Source organism: Eleutherodactylus coqui, chromosome 3 (assembly GCF_035609145.1).
Source record: "Eleutherodactylus coqui strain aEleCoq1 chromosome 3, aEleCoq1.hap1, whole genome shotgun sequence".
NCBI lineage: Eukaryota > Metazoa > Chordata > Amphibia > Anura > Eleutherodactylidae > Eleutherodactylus > Eleutherodactylus coqui.
The window spans coordinates 16,764,905-16,792,246 of record NC_089839.1 but is presented as its reverse complement, the minus strand read 5'-3'; the positions used below and the strand labels follow the sequence as shown (position 1 = coordinate 16,792,246).

The following is a 27,342-nucleotide window of genomic DNA, read 5'->3' as shown; positions in this document are numbered from 1 at the left end:
CCGATAGTCGCTTGGTTTTTAGCCGAGCGACTCAGACAAGTGAGCAATTTCTTCCTCAGCACCTTGTTTCCAGCAATTTTCGCCCCATAATCACCCCATGTAAAGGTAACTTAACATTCCAGATTCAGATAAGGCTCTGTATGCAGCATGCCTGTCACTCCCTGGTCTCTAGGGTCAGGGTAGACAGTACTAGTCTACTGACCTGCCTCTGACAATTAGGTGGATCTGCTAGGTGTCCTATCTGAGGACAGCATAGATAGAAGCTTCTGAGCCTCTTCAGAGCGAGGTTTAGACTGTACGATTTGCTGACATTCCCTGTTATATGATTGTACAACATAACGTGAATGTGCAAGAACTGCCAGCGAGCAGCCTGGAGTGGGCACAGCAGAACAGGACTACTTCAGACAACAGTGATTTGCAGATGTGGGAGCTATGTTGTGGTTTAAACTTTACTTTATTACAGAAGGTGCTGTTGTGTACACCCCGCTCTCTGAGTAGGAGGCAGTTTGCCTTGAAATGTGTCCAGTTTCATCCCTTGACTTTGATTACTTTTTCATCTATCACAGTCATGTCCGATCCCAGCTTTTTCCTTCCGTATCTTGTTTCATCTTCTAGACGCTTGTACCATCGGTTGCTGGTCATTGCCTCTGGGTTCGCAGCACCTTCCTACACCAGACATACCCTACCTAGTCAACATTGTCATACCTCATTCTCAAATGAGCAGAATTAACTCTATCCCCGTCCATTGTGACTTTTTGCAACTCAATGAGATGCTATGCCCCTTATTTTTCCACTAAATACCGGTATGTCTCAACTTTTCAAGATCACACCCCTATAATATACTCCTCTAGTGTTAAAGGTATTGGCCCAAAAGTGAAATTCATCCCTTATCCACAGTATACATGATAAGTCTTTGATTGATGGAGATCTTCCTGCTGGAACACCCACCAATCACAAGAATGGGGTTCATGAGTCCCCTATTTGAATGGAGTTGTGTTAGAGCATGCATGCTGCTGGACCATTCAACTCTATGGGACTGCCGAAGAGAAGCAAAGTACAGCGCTTGGCTATCTCCAGCAGTTCTGTAGAGATTAATTAAAATGGCAGTGCGCCAGCTCGAAGGCCACTCAATACAAGTGCAGGACTTTGGCTTCCCCAGTCTTATAATCGGTGATCAGACCCCCACCGATCATATGCTTACCATCTATCTTGTTGAGATGTTTCAGTCTATATAAGCCACTTATCAGACCTCACAGGGAATACTGCGTACAGTTCTGGTCACCGGTGCTCAGGAAGGATGTTGCAGTGCTGGAGGGGGTTCAAAAAAGGGCAACTAAATTGCGCAAGCGCGTCTAAAAAGCGCGTCTAAAAAGGCAAGAAGACACCGAAATTAGACGGAACCATGGCGACGGGGACGCTAGCAACGGAGCAGGTAAGTGAATAACTTCTGTATGGCTCATATTTAATGCACGATCTATATTACAAAGTGCATTAATATGGCCATACAGAAGTGTATAACCCCACTTGCTGCCGCGAGACAACCCCTTTAATAAACGGAATGAGAGGACTGGAATACCCAGAGAGGCATTAAAATTAGGATTATTCACCCCGGAAAAAAGACAGTTAAGGGGCGACCAAATAACTATGTATAAATACATGAGGGGACGATACAAGGATCTCTGCCAGGATCTGTTTATACCCAGGACCACGACGGTAACAAGAGGACATCCGCTACGTCTAGAAGAAAGCAGGTATAATGTTGTGGTGCTCTAAAAAGACATTAAATAACCAGGGGGGTTGTTGATCCGGGGTTTCTTTTGCCTCCCTCTGGATCAACAGGTGAAGGTAGGGGTGGAAACAGGCTGAACTGGATGGACGTTTGTCTTTTTTCAGCTTAGCATACTATGTTACTATGTTGGGCCAACGCTTTTCATGTATTTCACTTTAGAAAAACATTTTTGGGGTCTATTTTCAAAAAGAGAGCCACAAACAAAAGGACATTTTTGGGAGGTATTTGTGTAAAAGGAGAAACAAATGAAAACTCCTCGAAACTGAGAAATACAGAAAAAGTGAACCTTTAATAACAGGAAATTAATTTATGCAATCGCTGTTTTCTTTACTTCATGCTTAGATTTCCAGCAAAGCTAAAATCAGTTGTTTAGCCTCAACAGTACAAACCTCGGTCACAGCGTCATGTGCTCAGAGGACATATGACCGGCTGCTGGAAGGTCCGCTGATACTGGGGAAACGGCCTGGAGAGAAAAAGAGGTGAGAATAGTTTAGTTTATTCCCTTACAGCATTTAGGCACTTTGTAAATAGTATTTAAAGATGCTGGACAACCCCTTTCCAGTAAAGGGAGCTAATTACTTGGGGCCACAAAGAGGGATAATTACTGTTGGGGGCACAAAGTGGGTGGCTTTATTACTTTGGAGGCTCATTACTCTGGCATGTAAAAAAGGGGCGTGACCTATGCACAAAAAATATTTGCGCCACACTACACACACTGCTCTCATTCTTCCTTAACCCCTTAGTGTCCAAGCTTTTTTGCTTTTTTTTTTTTCATTTTTGTTTTTTCCTCCCCACTTTTAAAAAATCATAACTTTTATTTATGCATCGACGTCGCTGTATGACGGCTTGTTTTTTGCGGGACAAGTTGCATTTTTCAATGGTACTATTTAGGCCCCCTGTCCATGGCCGTGACGGAATATCGCTAGGGGAGAGCTGTCAGGTCTCCGCACTGAGCCTGTCTGACAGTTAGGCTTACCGTGGTGAATCGCGGCATTCCACCATTTGAATCCCGCGAGTGGAGAGTTGCTATGATTCTCCGCTCGTGGACGTCGAGGCTGCGCTTTCCATAGTAAGCCTATGGAAAGCATTCACTGCGTTACCCGCGGCCAGATTATCACCGTGGATAAGGCAATGAACTATCGCCCATGGACAGGAGCCTTATTGTACCATATAATGTACTGAAAAACTTTTAAAAAATTCGAAGTGGAGAGAAATGGAAAAAAAACGACATCCCGCCACTTCTTAGTGCTTCTTGTTTCTACGGCGCACAAACTGCAACAAAATGGACATGATAACTTTATTCTATGAGTCAGTACGATTACTACAATACCAAACTTATATAGTTTTTTTTTCCGCTGTACTACTTATATATTTTTTTTTAAAGATACTTAATTTTTTAAATAATTTTCTGTCTCCATCTTCTGCGCACAATAACTTTTACATTTTTCCATCAACATAGTTGTGCCAGGGCTCTTTCTGTGCGGGACGTCCTGTAGTTTCCATTGGTACCATTTTAATACATATGACTTTTTGATCGCTTTTTATTAGATTTTTTCTTGGCAACATGGTGACCAAAAAGTGCATTCCTGGCATTCTTTTTTTTTTTTTTTTTTTATTCGGACGCTGTTTACCGTGTCCAGTAAATAATGCGTTACTTTAACAGATCAAACTTTTACGGACGCAGTGATACCAAATATGTATTTTTGTTTTATTATTTAGATTTTTTTATTGTAAATATTGCAAAAGGTTTTTTTTTTTAAATTTTATATAACCTTTAAAATAATTAACAAAACTTTATTGTTCTTATTTTTACATTTTCTTTTAGTCCCCAAGGGGAACCACAACTAGCAATGCTTTGATCGCTCCTGCAGTATGATGTAATACTATAGCATTACATCATACTGCAATCTGACAGGCAGTCTATCAAGCCACCAACAGCCTTTCAGTAGGACCCCGGCTGGCATGGCACCTACACGGCTCTCTCGATCTCATCGTTCGAGGGATTTTACAGCGGCATTTAAAGGGTTAATAGCCCCGCTCGTCCACGTGGCTGTTGCCTGCGGGTGTCAGCTGTTTCTTAGCAGCGCAATCTCCCTCCATACACATCCTGCAAGGACAGGACGTAAAAACACGATAAGGTCACTAAGACGGTAGTTTATAAAAGTTGCAGTTTTATGTGGCTCCTGCAGTCACACAGGGCCCAGCCACCAGCTTGCAGGGGGACACCAAGCAGATGTAGGTTATCACCCCCTTAGGTCCACCCAGCCAGAAGATATTCTTCCTCCATGTGGCAGCATCTTATGGAGTTACATGAATCACCCTCTTCCTGACTCTAGCTCCTCCCCCCGGATGTCCTAAGGAGCTGCTGCTAGCCCATCAGTGCAACACAATCCCATAGTTCTGCTACTGCATTTATGTTACGAGCTTGGTTTTTCGGCGGTATTCATGTTGTGAGCTTGGTCCTCGTGCTGCATTTATGTTATGAGTTTTGGTTCTTGTGCTGTACTTATGTTACAAGCTTGGATCTGGTGCTAGATTTATGTTATGAGCTTTGTATTGTTGCGTAATCTATGTTATGAGCTTGGTTCTGGTGCTATATCTATGTAATAAGCTTGGCTCTTGTGCTATATTTATGTTATGAGCTTAGTTATGGTGCTATCTTTATGTTATAAGCTTGGTTCTTGTCCTATATCTAGGTTATAAGCTTGGTACTCATGCTGTATTTATGTTATGAGATGGGTTCTTGTGCTGTACTTATGTTATAAGCTTGGTTCTGGTGCAGTATTTGTTATGAGCTTTGTATTGGTGCTCAATCTATGTTATGAGCTTGGTTCTGGTGCTATATCTATGTAATAAGCTTGGCTCTTATGCTATATTTATGTTATGAGCTTGGTACTCATGCTGTATTTATGTTATGAGATGGGTTCTTGTGCTGTACTTATGTTATAAGCTTGGTTCTGGTGCAGTATTTATGTTATGAGCTTGGTGCTGGTGTTATATCTATGTTAAAAGCTTGATTCTTATGCTATCTTTACGTTATGAGCTTGATTCTTGTGCTGTATTTCTGCTATGAGCTTGATTCTTGTGCTGTATTTCTGCTATGAGCTTGATTCTTGTGCTGTATTTCTGCTATGAGCTTGATTCTTGTGCTGTATTTCTGCTATGAGCTTGATTCTTGTGCTGTATTTCTGCTATGAGCTTGATTCTTGTGCTGTATTTCTGCTATGAGCTTGATTCTGGTGCTGTATTTCTGCTATGAGCTTGATTCTGGTGCTGTATTTCTGCTATGAGCTTGATTCTGGTTCTGTACCTACATACAGAGTTTGGTTCTGGTACAGTATTTATTCCTTCAGCTGTTCTGCTGTGGGTGTGCTGCTATCTTGTTGCTTCCTGCACCAGCAGAATTCAGGCAGATTGCCTAACAGTACAATATATAGCTCTTTTATACGACCATAGGAGGTGAGGGGGAGCAGAAAAGATCCGGAACAGTGTGCCATGTATCCTAAGGCTGGCACTGTATACACGGATAGAGGCAGCCCGGCAGTTCACTGGCACCCCAGGATTTCACTGCCAAGCTTGTGAGAAGATCAAGAACGGTGTGATCAAGGGAAAAAGCCTATGAATGGAAACAACTCATCATACGGCTACATTAATAACATAATCAAAAAGTTACGGCTCTTGGAATAGGGTGATAAAGAAAAAAAATATTACTCCCAAATGCCAAAGACCTACTTAAATGAAATAAGAATGGCTTAAAACTTCCCGGAATAACTTTTACAACAGTCTGCAGGTATTATAATGAGCGCCCAGCCCTTTACTTTTTTTCCTGCGGAGGAGTTAATATATGCAGTTTCAGGCTTAGCCCTTGTACTGCTCGAAATTCCATCTAACCCCAGGGAGATCTTGCAGCACTACACAGACGCCATTCCTTCCCAGCCGAGATCAATCCAAACACCAAATGACAAGCAAATCCAGCAATGGAGCAAACTCACGTGTGTCTGTGACATAAGTGCAAATATCCTGCAGGTCACTAGTGCACAGTGCCCATGCTGGGGGTGGAGGAGGGAGGAAAGCCGGGAGGGGACGGGAATTCTTTCATAACACAACTTTACGCAAGATTCAAGACATGAGTTGGTGTGTGAAGCAACCAGTGCTGCGAGGACTGATATGTCTGTGCCACCAGAACGGAACCACGCCTGTGCCCTGCAGTCCTTGGCATTAGGTGAGTAGAGTGCGGGGGAAGCAGGGGGCAAAAAAACTGCTCCTATAAGGTGTCTACAAGCTTTGGGGCGGTTATGCAATACTTTCTGCATCAGTATAGCACACTGATAAAGCTGGCCCTGCGCAGAACGATTCAGCATCGCGTTCAATTTTCTGAAATTTATCAAACATTTCATAATCACTGAAATAAATTTTCAAAAAGTTGATATTTTTGAACATTTTTGTAGCGATGATTGAATATTTATATCACTAGACGACTTGAGCGGATGGATGTTTGATGTTTATTTCACATGCGTTATTAGTGCACCCCGCTTCAATAGCACTGCCAGTATTAAGACAATAAAACTGAAGTATACTTAACCGGGGTCCAGCCGCTGCAGCCCTGCTGTGGTCCCAGTGATTGTTGTGACAGGAAATCAGGTGACCATTACAGCCAATAAGAGGCTGCAGCATCACATACCTGAACTCCTGGCATCATGGCACTCAGGATATGAGCCCAATGCCAGGAGAACGAGAGGTGATGCTACAGCGGTTACCTGATTTCCAGTGACATCATCTGTCACAACGATCACCGGGACCACAGCGGGGCCGCAGCGCTGGATCCTGCCGGCCGCAGAGGCGTAAGTATAGCTCAGTTTATTGTTTTAATGAAGGCAATGATATTGAAGCGGGGTTGTCTGGTAACGGGACAACCCCTTTAAAGAGGTTTTGCCTTTAATGATATTTATCCCCTTTCTACAGGATAGGAGATAGATGTCTGATTGCTGGGGGTCTATGCCCAGTGATCCAGAGACCGGTGTGCCCAGTGAATGCCTGCAGTGGTGGTCACATGCTCGACCATCGTTTCATTCACTTCACAAGCAGAGATTGATGCACTCAGCAATCTCCCTCCGTCCTACAGGTATAGGGTCACACCACCACTCCATGCACATGGGGCATTCGGGTGTGCAGGTCTTGAGATCACTAAGGGACCCTCAGATTATACCCCCAGCAATCAGATATTTATAAATGTCTTTAATGAGAAAACCCCTTTAAAAGGAACCTGTCAGCATGCTTGAGCCCCATAAACTTAGGTAAAGGAACGGGGAGCTCAGGGAGGTGTCTTGTACTCTCTGGGTCCCCTCTTTACAGAAGGCTGACTGCGTGCGCTGATTTCTGGGGGGCACAGTGCTAGAAGGGGAACCTGGGGAGTATGAGACACAACTCCACAAACCTTCTGTTCCCAAACCATGGAGCCCCATAACATAGTTCATGAGGCTCAAACATGCTGACGGGCTCCCTTTCATTGTTTATGTCCGAGGGATAAGGATGAGTCCGGGTCACGTGATGCTCACACTGATACTCGGCTCGTCTGTTGCAGTAGACTCGGGGAGCCTTCACGTGGGGCGATATTCACGCCCGATATCTATCACGATACGGTCAGATATTGTGCAAGTAACGAACACATTACTTTCAGTACATTTATTCACATGAGCGATTCTTCTCTTAGATTGATGGTCCGAGATTTAAAAATTTGTCCTATTTTTGGCCGATTCTGTTACATAATTGCGATATTTTTTGCTGCTATAGGAAATAATTGGGACCCGCATGTAGGGGTGATTTTCATGCGAGCCGAATGTGATTTTTCCTATGTGATTCCTACATGTTGTAGAGATGCGATATTCACAAAACGTATCAAACTCGCAGCAGAAAGCACAGGTTTATGGGTGTGATATCAGTCTGAGATTCGCGGACCGATATCTCACTCGCCCGTGTGAATGCAGCTGCTGGCAGCGCTCCCGATTGACTACTAATTGCTGGACTTGATATTGTTTCACACTGCAAGTCTGACTGCAGCCCGCCGGTTAGCGGTGCAACTGTAAGCGATACTTGGGATGCGGTGAGGGCTTATTCAGACTATGCTGTCCGTGCGCGCAGCTCATTACTCACGGACACATTGCAGTCAGTAGGGCTTTTCAAGCATACAGCTCTTTACATGATGATCTGTGGGAAATATAATGCAGCATGTCCGATTTCTCACATGATAGTCGCCCATTCAAGACTATAAGTGCGCAAAAAAAAAATAATGAGTACACACGGGGTGGCATCCATATTGCAAAGCGGAGATTTAAAAAAATTCTGCCTCCTTCGCGTTTTATTTGAGGAAGAAAAAAACAGCTGACGCACAGGAGAAAAAAACGTACAGCGCAAATCTTTCTGCTGCGGAATTAAGGATATCTTAAAGTTGAAGGATTGGATGTGAGTATCGTCATCCTCTTTTGCTTGCACCTCAGTTGCTGCTCTACACCTGCTAACATATAGGAGATGTAATTCCGCAATTGAAGTCCACGTTAAAAAACGCAGAACGCATTCTCAGTTAGAAACGCAACAAACTGCACTGAGTGACAAAATCCACATCTGCGCTGCGTCCTGCAGACAATTCCAGTCCGTGTGAAAGGTCCCTTAAAATTGAGATATCGGTCTAAGTTTCTCAAATCAACTGTAATTATCCATCCCCCGCCGCCGCGATCCAGCGCTACAGCCCGCCGTCCTCCTGCTGTTTGCTGTTGATGATGATGTCACCCACCAATTATAAACTGCAGCGTCACCAGCTGTTCTCGCATCAGCGCTCACATCCTGGATGCCGTGATGCCAGGAGTCCAGAATGGTGATGCTTTGGCCTTTGACTTGCTGCACCGGTCATGCGATATCCGGTGGGGATAGAGTGCCGGATCACATAGGCTTAAAAGCCAAAAATGGCTTCTAGATTCCTCAGGGACTGGTTGAACAATGCAAGTCACCAAGTAAGGGTGCGCAAAAAAACTAATGGAAGACTCCTTAGTGATCTTTCACATGGGATGGCATAAGCCACATGATGCACCACAAGGCGCGGTAAATTCCTACCACAATCCGCAGGCTACTTGCGGATTTTGATGCGGAAATGAAAATGGCTTAAAATCTGCCTGCAATTCTGCATTAAAATCCAGTTAGACCGGTGGATATTGCTGTGGAATTCTGAAGCTGCGGATTTGGTGGGGTCCTGCAGCTTAATTCCGCCCCGTGTGAAAGGACTCTTAGAAGTCTGGGTGAGCTGACATTCCTGCCATTCCTGTGCAGTGTTCCAGTGAAAGGACATTCTTCGAATAGGCTTCCTCCGGTGATTGGAGATGTTGTCTGCATCACATATTGCAAAAGTGTTTTGTGTCAGCAAAACAACATCCAGTACAGCAGATGTATTGTGAGCTACAGGGAAGCAGCTACAGGAGGTGTAGAGGCTTCTGTCAAACCCAGGGGCCCTAAAGTACATAGCCTTTTATATAAGAAGACACCAGTTTTCCGGGGCATATTTGGGGAAGCAGGCGGGGCATGTGCCCTGGGTGCAGAAATAAAAAAACAAAGAGGGCTTGGTACCGTGTTAACCAGTAGAGCAAAATGTGATTGAGACAGGGGGTGAGAGGGCACAGACATGTTAGGATAAATAGCATTTAGATAAATACCAGGGAGGGATGACCATAACAGTAAATAATTAGTCCAGTGACAAGGAATGCGAATCTCTACTTCAGACCTGCAAACAAGGAAAATCAAACAATACCTCTGCAGCGTCACATATTGGATGACAGCATTCCCTTCAAATTAATATATGAGTTTTTACAAAGTCTATAAAACAATGATTGGAAATAGCACTCCCCAAAAAACAAAGTAATAGCAGCGGCACCACAGGCCAATCCCTCCTGGGAGAGCAAAGAAAAACAATGTTGCACACTCTAAAGCAGGACCCGGACTTCAAGATCCAAAAGATACAGTCCCAAATACATACGTAGTGTAGAGCAGAAACTGAGGTGCAAGCAAAAGAGGATGTCGATGCTCACATCCAATCCTTCATGATACAAACTTTATTCTAGACATCAGTCCACTGCGTCACCTGCAACTTTTCGACTGGGCACCCCAGTCTTATATGCTTGACAAAGACTGGGGCGCCCAGTCGAAATGTTGCAGGTGATGCAGTAGACTGATGTCTAGAATCAAGTTTGTATCATGAAGGATTGGATGTGAGTATCGTCATCCTCTTTTGCTTGCACCTCAGTTGCTGCTCTATACTACGTATGTATTTGGGAATAGCACCCCTTCTGGGTGCTCTCCTTGGAGAGAAACGATGCCATCCCCCGAAACACTCACGCCCTAGGTGTCTCCACACCCCACCCCGGGGTGCTCTCCTTAATGACACCCCTCTTGACCTCCTTCAGACCTTTCATATTCTCCACTGATGCAAGAACCCCGCTCAGAGGTTCATTCCATTCTTGAGGCTATCAAAAATGGCCATAAAGTTATACTCCCAAATTCTTCTGTGACGCTGTGAAGTTGCCCTTCAGTATGATACCTCTCATCTGCTCTATGCTGTGTCCCTGACCAAAAAAATGTTTTGCCACAGATAATTCAGTCTGTCCGTCTCTAATTGAGTGGCGATGAAATCTCACCCTGGCTCTCAGTTTTTGTCCTGTCCCCCAATATAAAGACCCCCAACAGGACATTTACTGCACCGGATCAGGTACATAACATTGGCGTGGAACATGTGAATGTCCCTGAGATCTTATAGTCCTGCTGTGTGTTGGGGATCCGTATCCTGTACGCGGTCAGTATATGTCAGCAGGTCTTGCAGCTCCTTACAATACAGGGATACGTTCCTTTTTGTGTGTCAGAGGGCAATGCACTCCTAATTATACAGTTCCTCAGATTAACACAGAAGCAAAGGGTCTGGGAATATGATTTTCAGACGGTCATCCTTGTGTAGGGTATGATGGAATTTCTTTGCAGTTTTCCTTAGTACCTCCAGCTGTGGATTGTAGGTCACTACTAGAGGTATACGACTGTTTCCCTCCTTCTCTGTGTATTGGAGTAGCTGATTTCTGGGTATCCTGGTAGCTCTGGTGATTTGGTCATCAATTGAGGTTGTATAGTAGCCCTGATTTAAAAATGTCTTTTTGAGCTTCTATAGATATTCATCTCTGTCTGTTGGGTTGGAGCAGATCCAGTTGTATCAGATGGCCTGGCTGTAGACGATGGACTTTTTGATGTGCTTAGGGTGGGAACTGTCCAGTATGTGAGACAGTCAATTGGTTTTCAGTATAGGGATGTCTGTATTGAGTTGTTTGAAATTTTTATGGTGGTGTCCAAAAGTTGATTTCTGTATAGGAGTAGCTTAATGTCAGGTTTATGGTGGGGTGGAATGCATTGAATCTTCATGGAATTTTATTAGTTCTTGTTCAGTGTTGGTCCAAATAATTATGAATTGTTGGGGCAGGAGGCCAAAAAGTCACTCTGCAGTTTTAACATGAAAAGGTTGGCATATTTCGGTGCCATTTTACTGCCCATGGCAGTTCCGGTGAGTTGCAGGAATATATCTTTGCCAAAGGAGAAATAATTGTGTGTGAGGATAAATTTTGTGAATTGTAACACAGATTCAGAGGCGACCCCATTAGCCTTTAGGTTTGCCTAGCAGGTGGTCAGTCCATCTTTGTGTGGGATGTTGGAGTATAAGGACTCCACATCCATGGTGGCCAGGATTGCAACATCTGGAAGGGGACCTATGGTTGACAGTTTGTTCAGTAGGTCTGTGGTGTCCTGCAAGTAGCTGGTTGTGTTCCTTACCAGTGGTTTGAGGACACCTTCCGCCTATCCTGAGATTTTTCCAGTGAGAGTTTCCACACCTGAGATAATTGGCCTCCCTGGGTTGCCAGCTTTGTGTAGTTTCGGAAGCATATAGAATACTCCAACCCTGAGGTTCTTGGGTATCAAGTCCAAAAGTCTTGTGGAGCCCACAGGCAGGCTTCTGATGACCCTTCTCAATTCCCCTACATATTTCTGAGTCGGGTCTTGATCCAGTTTGGTGTAGTATCTGTTGTCCGTCAGCTGTCTGTCTACTTCTTTCTTGTAGTCCGATGTATTCATGAGGACTATAGCACCACCCTTATCTGCAGACTTAATGGTGATCTCCTTGTTGTTTTTGAGTGCATAGATGGCCATTCTTTCCTGCATATTGATATTAAATGCTTCCCTTTTCTGTTTGTCCAGTATAGTAGATTGCAGCCAGTAGAGGTTATCCAATCAGACTTCTTTTTAGCCCCAAGCTCTTCCTGTGTTTGGGTGCTTGAAAGTCCTGTGTCCTCTTTGTCATGGAAAAACTATTTCTGTCTTAGTCTCCTGAAATATTCCTCCATGTCACTGCAAAGTTCTATTTTATCAAGCGTTTTAGTAGAACGGTATGTAAGTCTCCAGGAGATGACACTGTGCTCCACTTTAGTGGAGTTGTGGGATGACAGATTGATAACACAGCTGATTTTACCTGTGTGAATGTCCTGTTGAGGGTTCTGTTCCATGCTGCTAGACTCCGGGTGTTCCTAATCAGTGTTTGGGTAAAGGCCTGCTCTGGCCTCGGGGTGTTCCTGATCTATGTTTGGGTAAAGGCCTGCTCTGGCCTCGGGGTGTTCCTGATCTATGTTTGGGTACAGGCCTGCGCTGGATTCGGGGTGTTCCTGATTGGTGTTTGGGTACAGGCCTGCTCTGGACTCGGGGAGTTCAGTGTTTGGGTACAGGCCTGCTCTGGACTTGGGGTGTTCCTGATCGGTGTTTGGGTACCGGCCTGCTCTGGACTCGGGGAGTTCAGTGTTTGGGTACAGGCCTGCTCTGGACTTGGGGTGTTCCTGATCGGTGTTTGAGTACAGGCCTGCTCTGGACTCGGGGTGTTCCTGGTCAGTGTTTGGGTACAGGCCTGCTCTGGCCTCGGGTTGTTCAGTGTTTGGGTACAGGCCTGCTCTGGCCTCAGGTTGTTCAGTGTTTGGGTACAGGCCTGCTGTGGACTCGGGGTGTTCCTGATCTATGTTTGGGTACAGGCCTGCTCTGGACTCGGGGTGTTCCTGATCGGTGTTTGGGTACAGGCCTGCTCTGGACTCGGGGTGTTCCTGATCGGTGTTTGGGTACAGGCCTGCTCTGGACTCGGGGAGTTCAGTGTTTGGGTACAGACCTGCTCTGGACTTGGGGTGTTCCTGATCGGTGTTTGAGTACAGGCCTGCTCTGGACTCGGGGTGTTCCTGGTCAGTGTTTGGGTACAGGCCGGCTCTGGCCTCGGGTTGTTCAGTGTTTGGGTACAGGCCTGCTCTGGCCTCGTGTTGTTCAGTGTTTGGGTACAGGCCTGCTGTGGACTCGGGGTATTCCTGATCTATGTTTGGGTACAGGCCTGCTCTGGACTCGGGGTGTTCCTGATCAGTGTGTGGGTAACGGCCTGCTCTGGACTCAGGGTGTTCCTGATCGGTGTTTGGGTACCGGCCTGCTCTGGACTCGGGGTGTTCTTGATCGGTGTTTGGGTACAGGCCTGCTCTGGACTTGGGGTGTTCCTGATCAGTGTTTGGGTACCGGCCTGCTCTGGACTCGGGGAGTTCAGTGTTTGGGTACAGGCCTGCTCTGGACTTGGGGTGTTCCTGATCGGTGTTTGAGTACAGGCCTGCTCTGGACTCGGGGTGTTCCTGGTCAGTGTTTGGGTACAGGCCTGCTCTGGCCTCGGGTTGTTCAGTGTTTGGGTACAGGCCTGCTCTGGCCTCAGGTTGTTCAGTGTTTGGGTACAGGCCTGCTGTGGACTCGGGGTGTTCTGATCTATGTTTGGGTACAGGCCTGCTCTGGACTCGGGGTGTTCCTGATCGGTGTTTGGGTACAGGCCTGCTCTGGACTCGGGGTGTTCCTGATCGGTGTTTGGGTACAGGTCTGCTCTGGACTCGGGGAGTTCAGTGTTTGGGTACAGACCTGCTCTGGACTTGGGGTGTTCCTGATCGGTGTTTGGGTACAGGCCTGCTCTGGACTCGGGGAGTTCAGTGTTTGGGTACAGGCCTGCTCTGGACTTGGGGTGTTCCTGATCGGTGTTTGAGTACAGGCCTGCTCTGGACTCGGGGTGTTCCTGGTCAGTGTTTGGGTACAGGCCTGCTCTGGCCTCGGGTTGTTCAGTGTTTGGGTACAGGCCTGTTCTGGCCTCGGGTTGTTCAGTGTTTGGGTACAGGCCTGCTGTGGACTCGGGGTATTCCTGATCTATGTTTGGGTACAGGCCTGCTCTGGACTCGGGGTGTTCCTGATCGGTGTTTGGGTACAGGTCTGCTCTGGACTCGGGGAGTTCAGTGTTTGGGTACAGACCTGCTCTGGACTTGGGGTGTTCCTGATCGGTGTTTGGGTACAGGCCTGCTCTGGACTCGGGGAGTTCAGTGTTTGGGTACAGGCCTGCTCTGGACTTGGGGTGTTCCTGATCGGTGTTTGAGTACAGGCCTGCTCTGGACTCGGGGTGTTCCTGGTCAGTGTTTGGGTACAGGCCTGCTCTGGCCTCGGGGAGTTCAGTGTTTGGGTACAGGCCTGTTCTGGCCTCTGGTTGTTCAGTGTTTGGGTACAGGCCTGCTGTGGACTCGGGGTATTCCTGATCTATGTTTGGGTACAGGCCTGCTCTGGACTCGGGGTGTTCCTGATCGGTGTTTGGGTACCGGCCTGCTCTGGACTCAGGGTGTTCCTGATCGGTGTTTGGGTACCGGCCTGCTCTGGACTCGGGGTGTTCCTGATCAGTGATTGGGTGCAAGCCTGCTCTGAGTTTCAAGTCCTCAGTAAGTGTGTTCCTTAAAGTTTGCATCTCCCTACGGGCCTTTTTCTTGCTGTTGTAGAAGACGTGGATAACGTGGTTCTGCAGTCTCTCAGAAGTCCTGTAGTAAAGATGTTATGCATAAGGGGTATTATAGGTGTGCAGAATGGGATTCCTCAGGGAAAGTCCTTTAGGAATTAAATGTTTCTTCTTGAAGGACAAAAACACAACACAGGTAAAGGAACAGAGGAACAGTCTACAGTAACTGAGGAGTCTGCAATCCCTGCATGAATAAAGTGCTCAGCTAAACAGGTACTTCGTCTTTAAAGATTTGCAGATATGCCGTAGATCAGTGTTCCCCAACTCCAGTCCTCAGGGACCGCCAACGGGTCATGTTTTCAGGATTTCCTCAGTGTTGCACAAGTGATGTAATAATTGTCAGTGCCTCAGACATTGCCACAGGTGTTCTTACCATAGGATATCCTGAGAACATGACCTGTAGGCGGTTCCTGAGGACTGGAGTTGGGGACCCCTGCCATAGAGGTTCCTGAGCTACCCACTACCAAGAATTCATCTGCAGCAGCTACTTCCTGGGGAGATGCTGCACTACCAGCTAGAAGTGAGCAGCCCAGAAGGCTACAGGACTTATCTGCACATCTTTAACCCCTTACTGGCTGGCCTATTTTGTGATTTTCATAGTCGCATTGGAAGAGGCATAACTTGTTGACTTAGCTGTATGAGGCCTTGTTTTTTAAGGAGGAATTGAAAATGTTTATGGCGCACTCTGGGGTCCATATAATGTGTTGTAGAACTTTTATTACATGGAAAAATACCCCCCAAATTCTACCATTTTTTTGGGGGGGGGGTGTTTTTACGGCGTAAAACTTTATCTGATCGGCACAATTACTGTGATACTAAGTTCATATACATTTTTTATTTTACTACTTTAGCACAAGAAACATGTTTTAAAGAAAAATCAATTGAATCTGCATTGTTCCATTCTAAGACCCTTAGTATTTTTATTTTTCCAACAACAGAGCTCTGTGAGGGCTTGTTTTTTTGCGGGAAGAGTTTTATTGGTATCAGTTTTGGGCCTCTTTCACACAGGCGATAGCGATATTGCAGCGAGAATATCACAACGATATCACATTGGTGTTTTGTGCAATATCACTGCATTTTTCACATGTAGATTTTGTGTCGCTACAACTTGCATGACTTTGTAGCAATCTTTTGCTGGGATTTTTTGGGGGGGTCTTGAAATATAAGCCCTAGCTGTATAAAAAAATACATTACCTAACAACCGCTGTCCGCTCTGCCGCATGTCTTCTTTGCAGGCCCCCAACACTTGTCTTCAGTCTTTAGGCAAGGCTTCCTGGTCAGAAGTTTGAAAAACCCCTCCTCCAGGAAGCGCTGCCCTTGACTGGTTCTTGAGCACTGCGGCTCAGCCAATCAGAGCCAGCGCTCAATAAACCAGTCACACCCATTCATCAATTGCTGTGACTGAATTCTTAGTAGTGATTGGTTTATCAAATGCTGGCTCTGACTGGGTGAACCGCGGCACTGGAGAACCAATTAGAGACAGCACTTCCTTGGAGGTGTTTCTTTTAAACTCCTGACCAGGAATTGAATGGCTTTGAGTGGTTCACCGAGCGCTGGCTCTGATTCGTTCTCCAGTGCCGCGGCTCAGCCAATCAGAGGCAGCGCTTCCAGGAGGTAGGGTTTTTTAAAGCCCTGACCATGAAGCTCTACCAGAGGACTTCAAACACATGCCGGAGATGCAGAGGAGACAGCGCCTCTTAGGTGATGTATTGTTTTGGTTTTTTTCATGCAGCTAGGGCTTATTTTAGGTAAAACTGTAGGATTTCCTACTGTAAAAGTTGCATCGCCCGCACGAAAACACAAAGCAAGGCTCCGTAGCGAAACATGGGCTACAAAACCTTGCAAATTGTGGCTATATTCAGCAACCTGTGATTTGTTTTCCTCTCGCAATGTAGCAGACTACAAAACATCGCTAATGTGAGAGAACCCATTGGAAAGCAGGGGCTGCACATACATGTGATTTGTAGCGCTGTCCCATTGTGAGAAAATCTCGTGATTTTGTCACCCGTGTGGAACAAGGACTTAGGTACATGTGACTTCTGGATTGGTTTTTATTGCAGTTTTTTTTGGTGATGGACAATACAAAACTAGTAATACTGGCATAACTCTTAAAAAATTATTAAAAGCAAGAGAAATAACAAATATTATAAATATGGTAATATCATATATGGCACTTTAAGAAAAAAATTGGTATTTTAATTTACCTTGAGATCGCATTGCAGGGTGCCAATTGGTGACAGGAGGAGCCTCTTCCCACTGTCATCTGCTTACATGCTGCAGTTGCTATTGATTGTGGCATGTAAGGGGTTAAACAGCCAAGATCTAAGGTGTATCTGTTCCTGGCAGTTATAGCAGGAGCCCGGCTGTCAGTAGTCGCCAAACCACTGCCTTAAAAAGATGAGTGTGCGGGTTTAAAGCCCGTTAGTGACCACCGTAAAAAAGTGTTGGGCAATCACTATGGGGTTAAAAGCTACAAATCGCTCAAATATGCGATTATGGGCGACTGTTGTCCGGTGTAAAGTTAAGACTCCCGACACCGCTTTGTAATTGTATTGTCGTGGGTGGTGGTGTTGTGAGGCAGGTTCAGAATGGTGCAGCAGCTGACAGAGGCAGCAGTTTTTCACAAAAATACCTTTACTCATCAGTAACCAAATACATATATTTATGCTAAATAGGAGGGTCCTCGTATGTTGCAGAATAATGCTGGCATAAACTTTCTTAAAGTGGCAGTACTTAAAATGTCGACTGCAACACAAAATGTACTTTTCGCTCAGCGATGTACCTCGCCAACACATACATCACCTGTGCTTCTCCATGGCACCAGCAAGCCACATGACTTAACCATCACATACATAATCTTTAGCCAAAGACCACAACGTCAAACTCTCCGTAGGTGCAGCATCCTTTTAAAACACATCATAGATGTCACTTCCAGACTACACTACAAGACATCTTATGGAACCCATATTACCACTTTTCCTCACGTGCCTTACTGCGCCACTATATCTTTCATCAAAACCAATCACGTGACCTCATATATATTACACAACTACATCATACATCAGTAAAACATACAGTAAGCTACTGATTAACTACGCAAGGCCTTGTATTACCCAAACTATGGCGCCATAACTACATTACACTAACCATATCACATTGAATCTTCATCCCCCCTGCCAGGAATTTATGTAACACAGTCCTAGGAAGCATAGTATACTCATATTCTTCCTTTTTAGAGCTCGTTTCAGTCTTTGTCTGCGCCATGTCCAAGATGCAGACCTCTCGAAGCACGTCCTCTTTGGCACCACTGCTACGGTGTCCATTAGGACACTGTGGGGAGGGAGACTCCCTTTCCTCCCCCAAACTGTGGGGATCTTCCAACTAAGGAGTCTAGATGGTCCATTCTTCTTCATCCACAAGGTTGTCAGGGCCCTTGGTGGTCTCTGATGATGGCCTATGCCACTTTGAAACGGGCCTCTTTGTGTTGCTGAGCTCTGATGCTGCTGCTGTACTCTGCTGTGTCCCTCGCTCACATGGATCTGCTCTCACTTCTGTTGCACCACCCCTATTGACAAGATGCCTGGCGGCCCTAGACTATTCTCGAGCCTTTAAGCTTGCTCTTGAGGGGTGGGCAGGGCTTAGGTGGGCTTTAAGCCCTGCTACTCAATGCCTTCTGGGTGGTCATGTGCTAGCCATATCACCACAGTATCACATGGGAGGCAGAGCATCCCTTCAATGGAACTTGCATGCACCTTTCCTTCATCTCTGATCCCCACCACTGGACTAGCAGGCGAGTGGGGTTCAAACAGGGAGTCCACGCACTTGTCATGAGCATTACTTGTCAAGGTTCTTCTCCTCCTCCTCTTCTCAGCCATGGCACTTGGACACATGGCACCTAAGTGCATCTGGTCCATAGCTCCTCTTCCCACTCCTGGCCAGATCCTGAACCAGAAAGGGCATGGCTTAACATTGAGGCCATCTGCAGCCTTTGAAAGTGGCTATAAACTGCCACTCTGTTCAGTGGGTACTGTAGTTTGTTCATTCCCTTACAGTATAATACAATCCTCAGGTAACATAGTAACATAGTATGTTAGGCTGAATGAAGACAATGTCCATCTAGTTCAGCCTGTTTCAACCCCTTGTTGGTCCAGAGGAAGGCAAAAAAAACGAGCCAATTTAGCTCATTTGGAGGGAAAAAATTCCTTCCTGACTCCCTAATGGCAGCCAGAGTAATCCCTGGATCAACGTTTGAGATCAACAACCCCGCTGGTCACCTAATGTCTATATCCTGTAATGTCATAGCGTTCTAGAAAGGCATCTAATCCCCTCTTAAACTCCTCAATGGATTTTGCCATCACCACGTCCTCAGGCAGAGAGTTCCACATTCGCACTGCTCTTACAGTAAAGAACCCCCTTCTATGTTGGTGATGAAACCTGCTTTCTTCTAGACGTAGCGGATGTCCTCTTGTTACCGTCGCAGTCCTGGGTATAAACAGATCATGGGAGAGATCCTTGTATTGTCCCCTCATGTATTTATACATAGTTATTTGGTCGCCCCTTAGCCATCTTTTTTCCAGGGTAAATAATCCCAGTTTTGGTGCCTCTCTGGGTATTCCAGTCCCGTCCTTCCATGTATTAGTTTAGTTGCCCTTCTTTGAACCCCCTCCAGCACTGTAGCATCTTTCCTGAGCACCGGTGACCAGAACTGTACACAGTATTCCATGTGGGGCCTGACAAGTGCCTTATATAGTGAGAGAGTAATGTTATCGTCCTTCGCCCCGATACCTCTTAATGCACCCCAAGACTTTATTGGCTTTTGCAGCAGCTGACTGGCATTGATTGCTCCTGTTAAGTCTACAGTCCACTAGTACCCCCAGGTCTTTTTCCATGTCACTTTTCCCTAGCAGTACCCCATTTAGTGTATATTGGTGACATCCGTTTCTCTCGCCCATGTGCATAACCTTACATTTATCCACATTGAACTTTATTTGCCATTTTTCTGCCCAAGCCCCCAGCTTATCACGATCCATTTGTAGCCGCACATTGTCCTCCGTTGTATTAATTGTCTTGTATAATTTTGTATCGTCTACAAATATTGATATTTTGCTGTGCAGCCCCTCTATCAGGTCATGGATAAATATATTGAACAGAATGGGGCCCAATTCTGAACCCTGTGGCCCCCCACTAGCAGCGGTGGCCCAATCAGAGTATGAACCATATATACCACCCTCTGCTTTCTATCTCTGAGACAATTCTTTACCCAGATACACACGTTTTCACCCAATCCGAGCTGTCTCATTTTATATATCAACCTATTATTTGGCACGGTGTCAAATGCTTTAGTGAAATCCAGATATATGAGATCAAAAGACTCTCCCAGGTCCAGCCTAGAGCTTACTTCATCGTAGAAGCTGATCAGATTGGTCTGACCTGATCGACCCCTCATGAACCCATGCTGATAAGAGGTTATACCATTGTTTTCCTTGAGGTATTCCAAGATGGCATCTCTCAGAAACTCCTTGAATATTTTTCCAATTATTGAAGTGAGACTTACCGGCCTGTAGTTACCAGGCTCTCTTCTAGACCCCTTTTTGTATATTGGAACCACATTGGCACTGCGCCAATCCAATGATACAACACCGGTCTCGATAATGTCCATAAATATAAGAAATAGGGGTCTAGCTATCACATCACTTAGTTCCCTTAGATCCCTTGGGTGTATTCCATCTGGGCCCGGCGATTTATCGATTTAAATAATCTATAAACGGCTCTGCACTTCCTCCTGTGTTAGGCAGGTGATATTCACGGGAGGTTCGTTTTATTCTCCTGCATCTTATGTGACATTTTTTTCATTCATGAATACACTTGAAAAGAAACTATTTAATAGATTTAGCTAAAGTTTAGTTTTTTCTTGTGGCTCCCTGATAAGGCTTCTTATTGAATGACAGCTGGAAATTAACTATATTGTGGTCACTATTTCCCAAGTGTCCCTCAACCTCCACCCCCGTGATTCTGTCCAGTTTGTTAGTTAATAGTAAGTCCAGAGTGGCCCTCCCTGTAGTTGGCTCCCGTACAAGTTGGGTAAGGTAGTTATTAGGGATGAGCGAGTATACTCGCTAAGGCACTACTCACTCGAGTAATGTGCCTTAGCCGAGTATCTCCCCGCTCGTCCCTAAAGATTCGGGGGCCGGCACGGGGCGGGGAGCTGCGGGGGAGAGCGGGGAGGAACGCAGGGGAGATCTCTTTCTCCCTCTCTCCTGGCCCGCTCTCCCCTGCCTTCCGCCGCAACTCACCTGTCAGCTGCGGCGGCCCCCGAATCTTTAGGGACGAGCAGGGAGATACTCGGCTAAGGCACATTACTCGAGCGAGTAGTGCCTTAGCGCGTATACTCGCTCATCCCTAGTAGTTATCTTTAATTGTTCTCAAGAACTTATCACCCTTGTGAGATTTGCAGGTTTCATCTTGCCGTATTATATCCGCCTGAGCCTTGCCATTAAGTAGGATTTAATGTACAGACACACCCTTCCTCTTTCTGTTCCCCACGGTCTCTTCTGAAGAGATTGTACCCCTGTAAATTCACTGTCCAATCACACTTATCATCAAGCTATGTTTCTGTTATTCCCACTATATCGTAATTTTCATCAGTCATTCTCGCTCCAAGTTCATCCACTTTACCGATCAGACTTCTTGGATTCGTTAGCATACAATTTATATGGTTGTTGTTGTTCTTTATATTCATTATGCTACTAATGGTAATATTGGCTGTTCTATCAGTTCTAACTATAGTAACCCCACCCCCTGCTCGACCCGCATTCCCATTATTTAGCCTCAGGTCACTATCTACACTGTCTGCACCCCTGTTTATCTTTTTGCCTTCCCCCAGTCCTTAGTTTAAACACTCCTCCAGCCTTCTAGTCTTCTTTTCCCCCAGCACAGCTGCACCCTCCCCATTAAAATGCAGCCCGTCCCTACGGTAGAGCCTGTAGCCGACAGCAAAGTCAGCCCAGTTCTCCAGGAACCTAAACCCCTCCTTCCTACACCAACTCTGGAGCCATTTGTTTACCTCCCTAGGATCCTGCTGCCTTTCTAGTCTAGTTTTTGAAATTGGGGCCCTCCATTGACCTCTAATTTGTTCAATGTGCACCATGACCGCTGGATCCTCACCAACCCCTCCCAGTAATCTGTTAATCTGATACGCGATGTGTCAAACTCGAGCGCCAGGAAGACAACACACCGTTCGATGATACCGGTCTTTGTGGCAGATTGCCCTGTCTGTCCCCCTTATAAGTGAATCCCCCACCTCTAGGACCTGTCTAGCTTGCCCTGCGCTCCCTGTCCCCTTCTCACTGGAGCAGACATTCCCCTGGTGGACAGAGGGCATGTCGTGCTACAACGGTGCTGGCTTTGTAATGGCACCCCCTCATCTGCCAACTTTGCAAACTTGTTGGAGTGTGCCATTTCAGGACTATCCTCTGTGGATCTTTTCCCTTTACCCCTTCTGTTACCCAGCTAGCTGCCTGCTCCCCCTGCTGTTCTGAAATACCACCTCCCCTTGCCTCTACCCCAGCAAATGCCTGCTCAGTGAGCAGCAAACTACTTTCCATGTTGTCAATGGATCTCAGTGTTGCCAGTCGCTTATTTAGATCTGATTGGCTGAGCACTGGGACCAATCAGAAGCAGCTTTTTCAGGAGGCGGGAAATTTTCAATTCTCAGCCACAAGAAATAAAGAAGAAGAGTGCCGGGGACCACGAAGAAGAGCCGGACAGAGCTTTTAGGTGATGTATGATTTTTTTTTTTTTTCTGCAGCCCCAAAGACCCTCCCTGCGGGAGTTGCCTTTATCCCATTGCCTTTAATATGGCGGCAGCAGTGCTGGTCCCATTGAAAGCAATGGGATAGCATCGCGCTCCTCTGCCCCTTATATTGCACCAAAAGTCTGCTGCCCTGATTTCTCTATTTTTGGACAAAAAAAGAATTTAAGGTGTTTGGAGATTTTTTTTTTTTTTTTTAAAGTAGCAAAATGAAATAGAAAATTAAATGCTAAACTTCAGGTGCTGAAAAAAATCATACAAAAAACTATATATACCCCTGCGTGGTAAAGGGATAAAGTGTAATATTTGCCAGTGGAAAAAATTGGTGTTCGGAGAGAACCCTGCAGTTGCTCAATCACAGAATCCTGGCTCTAGCTGCTTCCTCTGGTCCTGGTCATTACTGCTGGGAACAAGATAAGCTCATTGTATTGATTGCTGCAAGAGGAGACATCAGTGGAGGCCGAATGGTGAACAACCTACTAGACTCCAGGTATGATTAACCCCTTCACCACATGGATGCTGGCAGTAACCAAACTTCCCTGCCCCAGACTACCAAGGAGACTGGTGTTAACTGCTTACTGCCCTGTGCAATGAGCGGGCATATTTTCATGTATGTAGTTAATGAGCGTCCTTGTGCGTATATGTAGCGTCATCTACTGTATGGCGGTATTATGTAGGTATCATATGTTCTCACAGTGTTAAATGAACCTGTTTAGTAAGGGTACAAGTACTCACAACATTTCTCATTTGCAAAGTGCAGGCATAGAAACGCTGATTGTGTGATGTAATGATACCGGGAGATCGTCGCCCATTTTCCGTGTCGGTCTGCCACCTTTGTTGTCTTGGGAAAGTTGAGTTGACCTAGGGGGATTGAAATATATATATTTTCTGCCAAGCAGAGCTCATCAGTAGTCATTTCCACCTCTGTTCACACCCGCACCAGAGGGTGTCTGTGATGTAACTTGCTTTTCTGGTACCAGCAAGGTAACCCTTTGTTAACACAGTTACCAAGTTACAAGTTGATGGCCATTGTTTTACCCCCAATCTTGTGTCCCCCACCCTGTGTCCAATATACACAATCCAGAGCAGAGGCGTAACTTGAAGCTTCTGGGCCCCAATGTAAAAACTGTAACAGGGCCCCCAACTATAATGCTTTATTCATAGTACTTGGCGACCTATATGGAGAAGAGACCCTTAGGTCTCATGTCCACGGGGTTAAAATCCGCAGCGTTTTTCCTGCACGCGGATCCGCGCCCCATAGGGATGCATTGGGCACCCGCAGGTAAATACCTGCAGATGTCATTTTTCCCTTCAGGCGCGGATCCGCGTGTGGGAAAGAATCTGGACATGCTCCATTTTAGTGCGGGTCTCCCGCGGGGACGGCTCCCGCAGGCTTCTATGGAAGCCGTCCGGATCCGCGGAACACCCGTACCTGAATTAAAACTCACCTGTCCTGGACGCTGCAGGTCTCCCTTCTTTCACGGCCGGATCTTCTTTCTTCGGCCCGGCGCATGCGTGTGGTACGCTGCCGGCGTGCCGAGCACATCCGCCGGCCCAAGAAAGAAGATCCAGCCTGGAAGGAAGGAAGAACCGCAGCGTCCGTAGAGGTGAGTTTATTCTTATTTTTTGGCCTCATGTCTGTAGGGCAGGAGGGACCCGCTACAGATTCTCCATGAAGAATCCGCAGCGAGCCTGATTTTCCCCGTGGACATGAGGCCTAAGGCATCTGGGTCCGGGTGCAATCACATCCCCTGCATCCGCTATAGTTACACCTCTGACCCAGACATTGCGGCGCACAGCTTTGGTACTGTATTAATCAGAGGAGAAATTAATAATGGGGATTATGGGTCATCTGAAGGTTCCAGCCCAACAGCGGTTATATTTCTAGTACATTAAGTGTTCAGCAGACCCATTGCATTTACTCCCGTCACAGTGCAACCCTCAGATCCAGTGGTGTAACTATAGGGGATGCAGAGGATGCGGTTGCACCCGGGCCCAGGAGCCTTAGGGGCCCATAAGGCCTCTCTTATCCATATAGGGAGCCCAGTGCTATGTATAAAGTATTATACTTGGGGGCCCTATTACAGATTTTGCATTAGGGCCCAGGAGCTTCAAGTTACGCTTTTGCCAGATCCCACAGAATTGCATATATGCGTAGCTGATCATCTGTTACATATCATATTTGGTATCCACGAGTAGGTAAATTCGTGATATGAAACATGGTGGCCATAGCTCCCCTACTGGGAATATAGCCGAAATGTTAAATTGGAGTTCCATCCAGATGATTGTAAGGCAGCCTTCCAATAGGTGGCACTGTGGAGGTATTATTCCATCTCCCTTATTTGCATATTACCCAGAGGAGCATAAAGGGTCTTTTAAGTCTCCTCACTCACCGTCTAGGTGCTCTCCCTGAGGAGAAAAGATAGCGTTTCTGGTCCAGATAATCTACGCATATACTCAGCCTGCTCATCAATGATTGCAAAAGAAGGCCGGCAGATGTGTGGCTCTACAAAGGCTTTAAAACTAAAGGCCCATTTACAGCAGCCGAAGATCGCTAAAAAAAAATAAATCGCTATTCGGTGATCATTTTAGCAATAATCATTGAGTCTAAATGTGCCTCCATCGTGCGCTTTTCGGGCACTGCCAGCTGATTGTTAAATTCAGTCCAACCTAAAAATTGTCTTCAGCCTTATCAGCAGTTTTCCACGGGTAGTACTCATAGCATTGTTTCCCATATGAGAATAAGGGAACTGAAAGCAGATAAGAGCCCTCAGGCTATTAACTGTTTTCAGCTAAGGCTTCATTTGCACACTTAATTGACCTTAAGTAGCTAAGTAGCTACTTAATAGTTCATGCAAAATGACCGCTTAAAGCTGTCCCTCAGACTGACGTTTAAACGATCATCGGGCCCTGTAAACCAGCCTTATGGATCCCCTCCCCAAATTGTCAGACCCAGAAGTTCCATCTAATGCCAGCTGTCCCCCGTGCCCCAGGACAATTGGAAACAACTTCATAGATGGATATTTTTAATTTTATCCCCTTTTTGTTTGCATACTGTTTGTGCGGATTTGTAGCTCCTCCCCCTTCTGTAAATATCTCCATTTTTATCTGTGCACTGCTAACCCTTTTAGAATAAACCTTAAAAACCTTATTAGCTGTCCTTGAACACTTTAAGGGATCGATAACTCCAAAGTGTGTTAACTGTGTGTCGGCTGGTGGAAACCAAAAAAAAGTGGGATAAAAAATTAAATGCTAAACTTTAGGCGCTGAAAAAAAATCACATATAAAAAAAATCCTTCCCTGCGTGATAAAAGGTCGGGGTGTAATATCTGCCAGCGGTGGGAATCCCGCAGTTGTTCAATCAGAGTATTTGCTATCACTGCTAATCCTGCTGGGAAACAAAAGATAAGCTCATTGTATTGATTGCTGCAAGAGGAGACATCAGTGGAGCCCAGGAGGGTGAACAACCTACTAGACTCCAGGTATAATTAACCCATTCACCACATGGATGCTGGCAGTAATCTCTCCCCTGCCCCAGACTACCAAGGAGGCTGATGTTAACCGCTTACTGCCCTGTGCAATGAGCAGGCGTATTTTCATGTATGTAGTAAACGAGCGTCCTTGTGCGTACATGTAACGACATTATTTTCCTACTGTATGGCAGAACTATGTGCGCATCATATTTTCTAACGTGTTTAGTAAGCGCTCGTTCACATGAGGGAATTTGCACAGATAAGTTAGCCGCCCAAAAATCGCGTTTCCTATAGAAACCTTCAGACAAAGGAATTTTAGCCACGAAAAAAAAAAATCGCACCTAAAAAATAAGGCATTGGTCGGTATTCCAGGATTTAGACATAACCTGCTCTCGACCTGAAGTACTCCCAACGTCGGTATATTTCAGAGTCTATACTTTTGAATCTGCTGAGATTGAGAAGCAAATGTGAAGCTGAATGACCCGAAGGGCTTATTTAGACAACCGTATAGCGGCTGGGTTTTCACGCCGAGCCGATATACAGTGTCTTTGTCTGCAGAGGGGGGAGGATGGAAGAGTCAGGAGCAGAAACTGAGCTCCCGCCCCTTCCCTGCCTTCTCTCCGCCCCTCGCCACTATTTGCAATGAGAGGGCAGGACAGGGGCGGAGCTAAGTGCAGAACTTAGCTCCGCCCCCATCCCACCTCCTTCCATTGCAAATAGTGGAGAGGCGGCGGGAGCTCAGTTCCTGCTCCTGGCTCTTCCATCCTCCCTCCTCTGCAGACAAGGACACCGTATATGGGCTCGGTGTGAAAACCGAGCCGATACAGGGTCATCTGAATAAGCCCTAAATTAAAGTTTGAAGTTTTATGATTTCAGTTTAAAAAGTCTGTTTTGAAGTGGCAAACTGTATGTGTGATAAGTCATGGAATTTAGGCTGGATTCAGACGACCGTATATCGGTTGGATTTTCACGCCCAGCCGATATACGTCATCTCTCTCTGCAGGGGGGGGGGGAGGCTGGAAGAGCTGGGAGCACTGAGCTCCCGCCCCCTTTCTGCCTCCTCTCCGCCCCTCTGCACTATTTGCAATGAGGAGAGGCGAGACAGGGTGGGGCTAAATCACATAATTTAGCCCCGCCCCGTCCCCTTTCATTACAAATAGTGCAGAGGGGCGGAGAGGAGGCAGAGAGGGGGTGGGAGCTCAGTTCCTGCTCCTGGCTCTTCCATCCTCCCCCCTGCAGATGAGGACACCGTATATTGGCTCGGCGTGAAAACCGAGCCGATATACATTCGTCTGAATCCAGCCTCAATCTGTAATTGAATTTCTAACCTAAGTGCAGGAATGCTACTCTTCTATGTTTCTTTGCTGCT

At 46.1% G+C, this 27,342-nt stretch overlaps 1 protein-coding gene across 1 annotated transcript in view; it reads left to right on the top strand.

Annotated features, from left to right (window-relative positions):
* The first annotated feature begins 5,730 nt into the window (after positions 1-5,730).
* Positions 5,731-27,342, top strand: part of TLR5 (toll like receptor 5) — a 43,388-nt gene continuing 21,776 nt past the window's right edge. The window contains exon 1 of the mRNA XM_066595184.1: positions 5,731-6,011. The gene's annotated coding sequence lies outside the window, so the exon portion shown is untranslated. The remainder of the gene's footprint in view (positions 6,012-27,342) is intronic.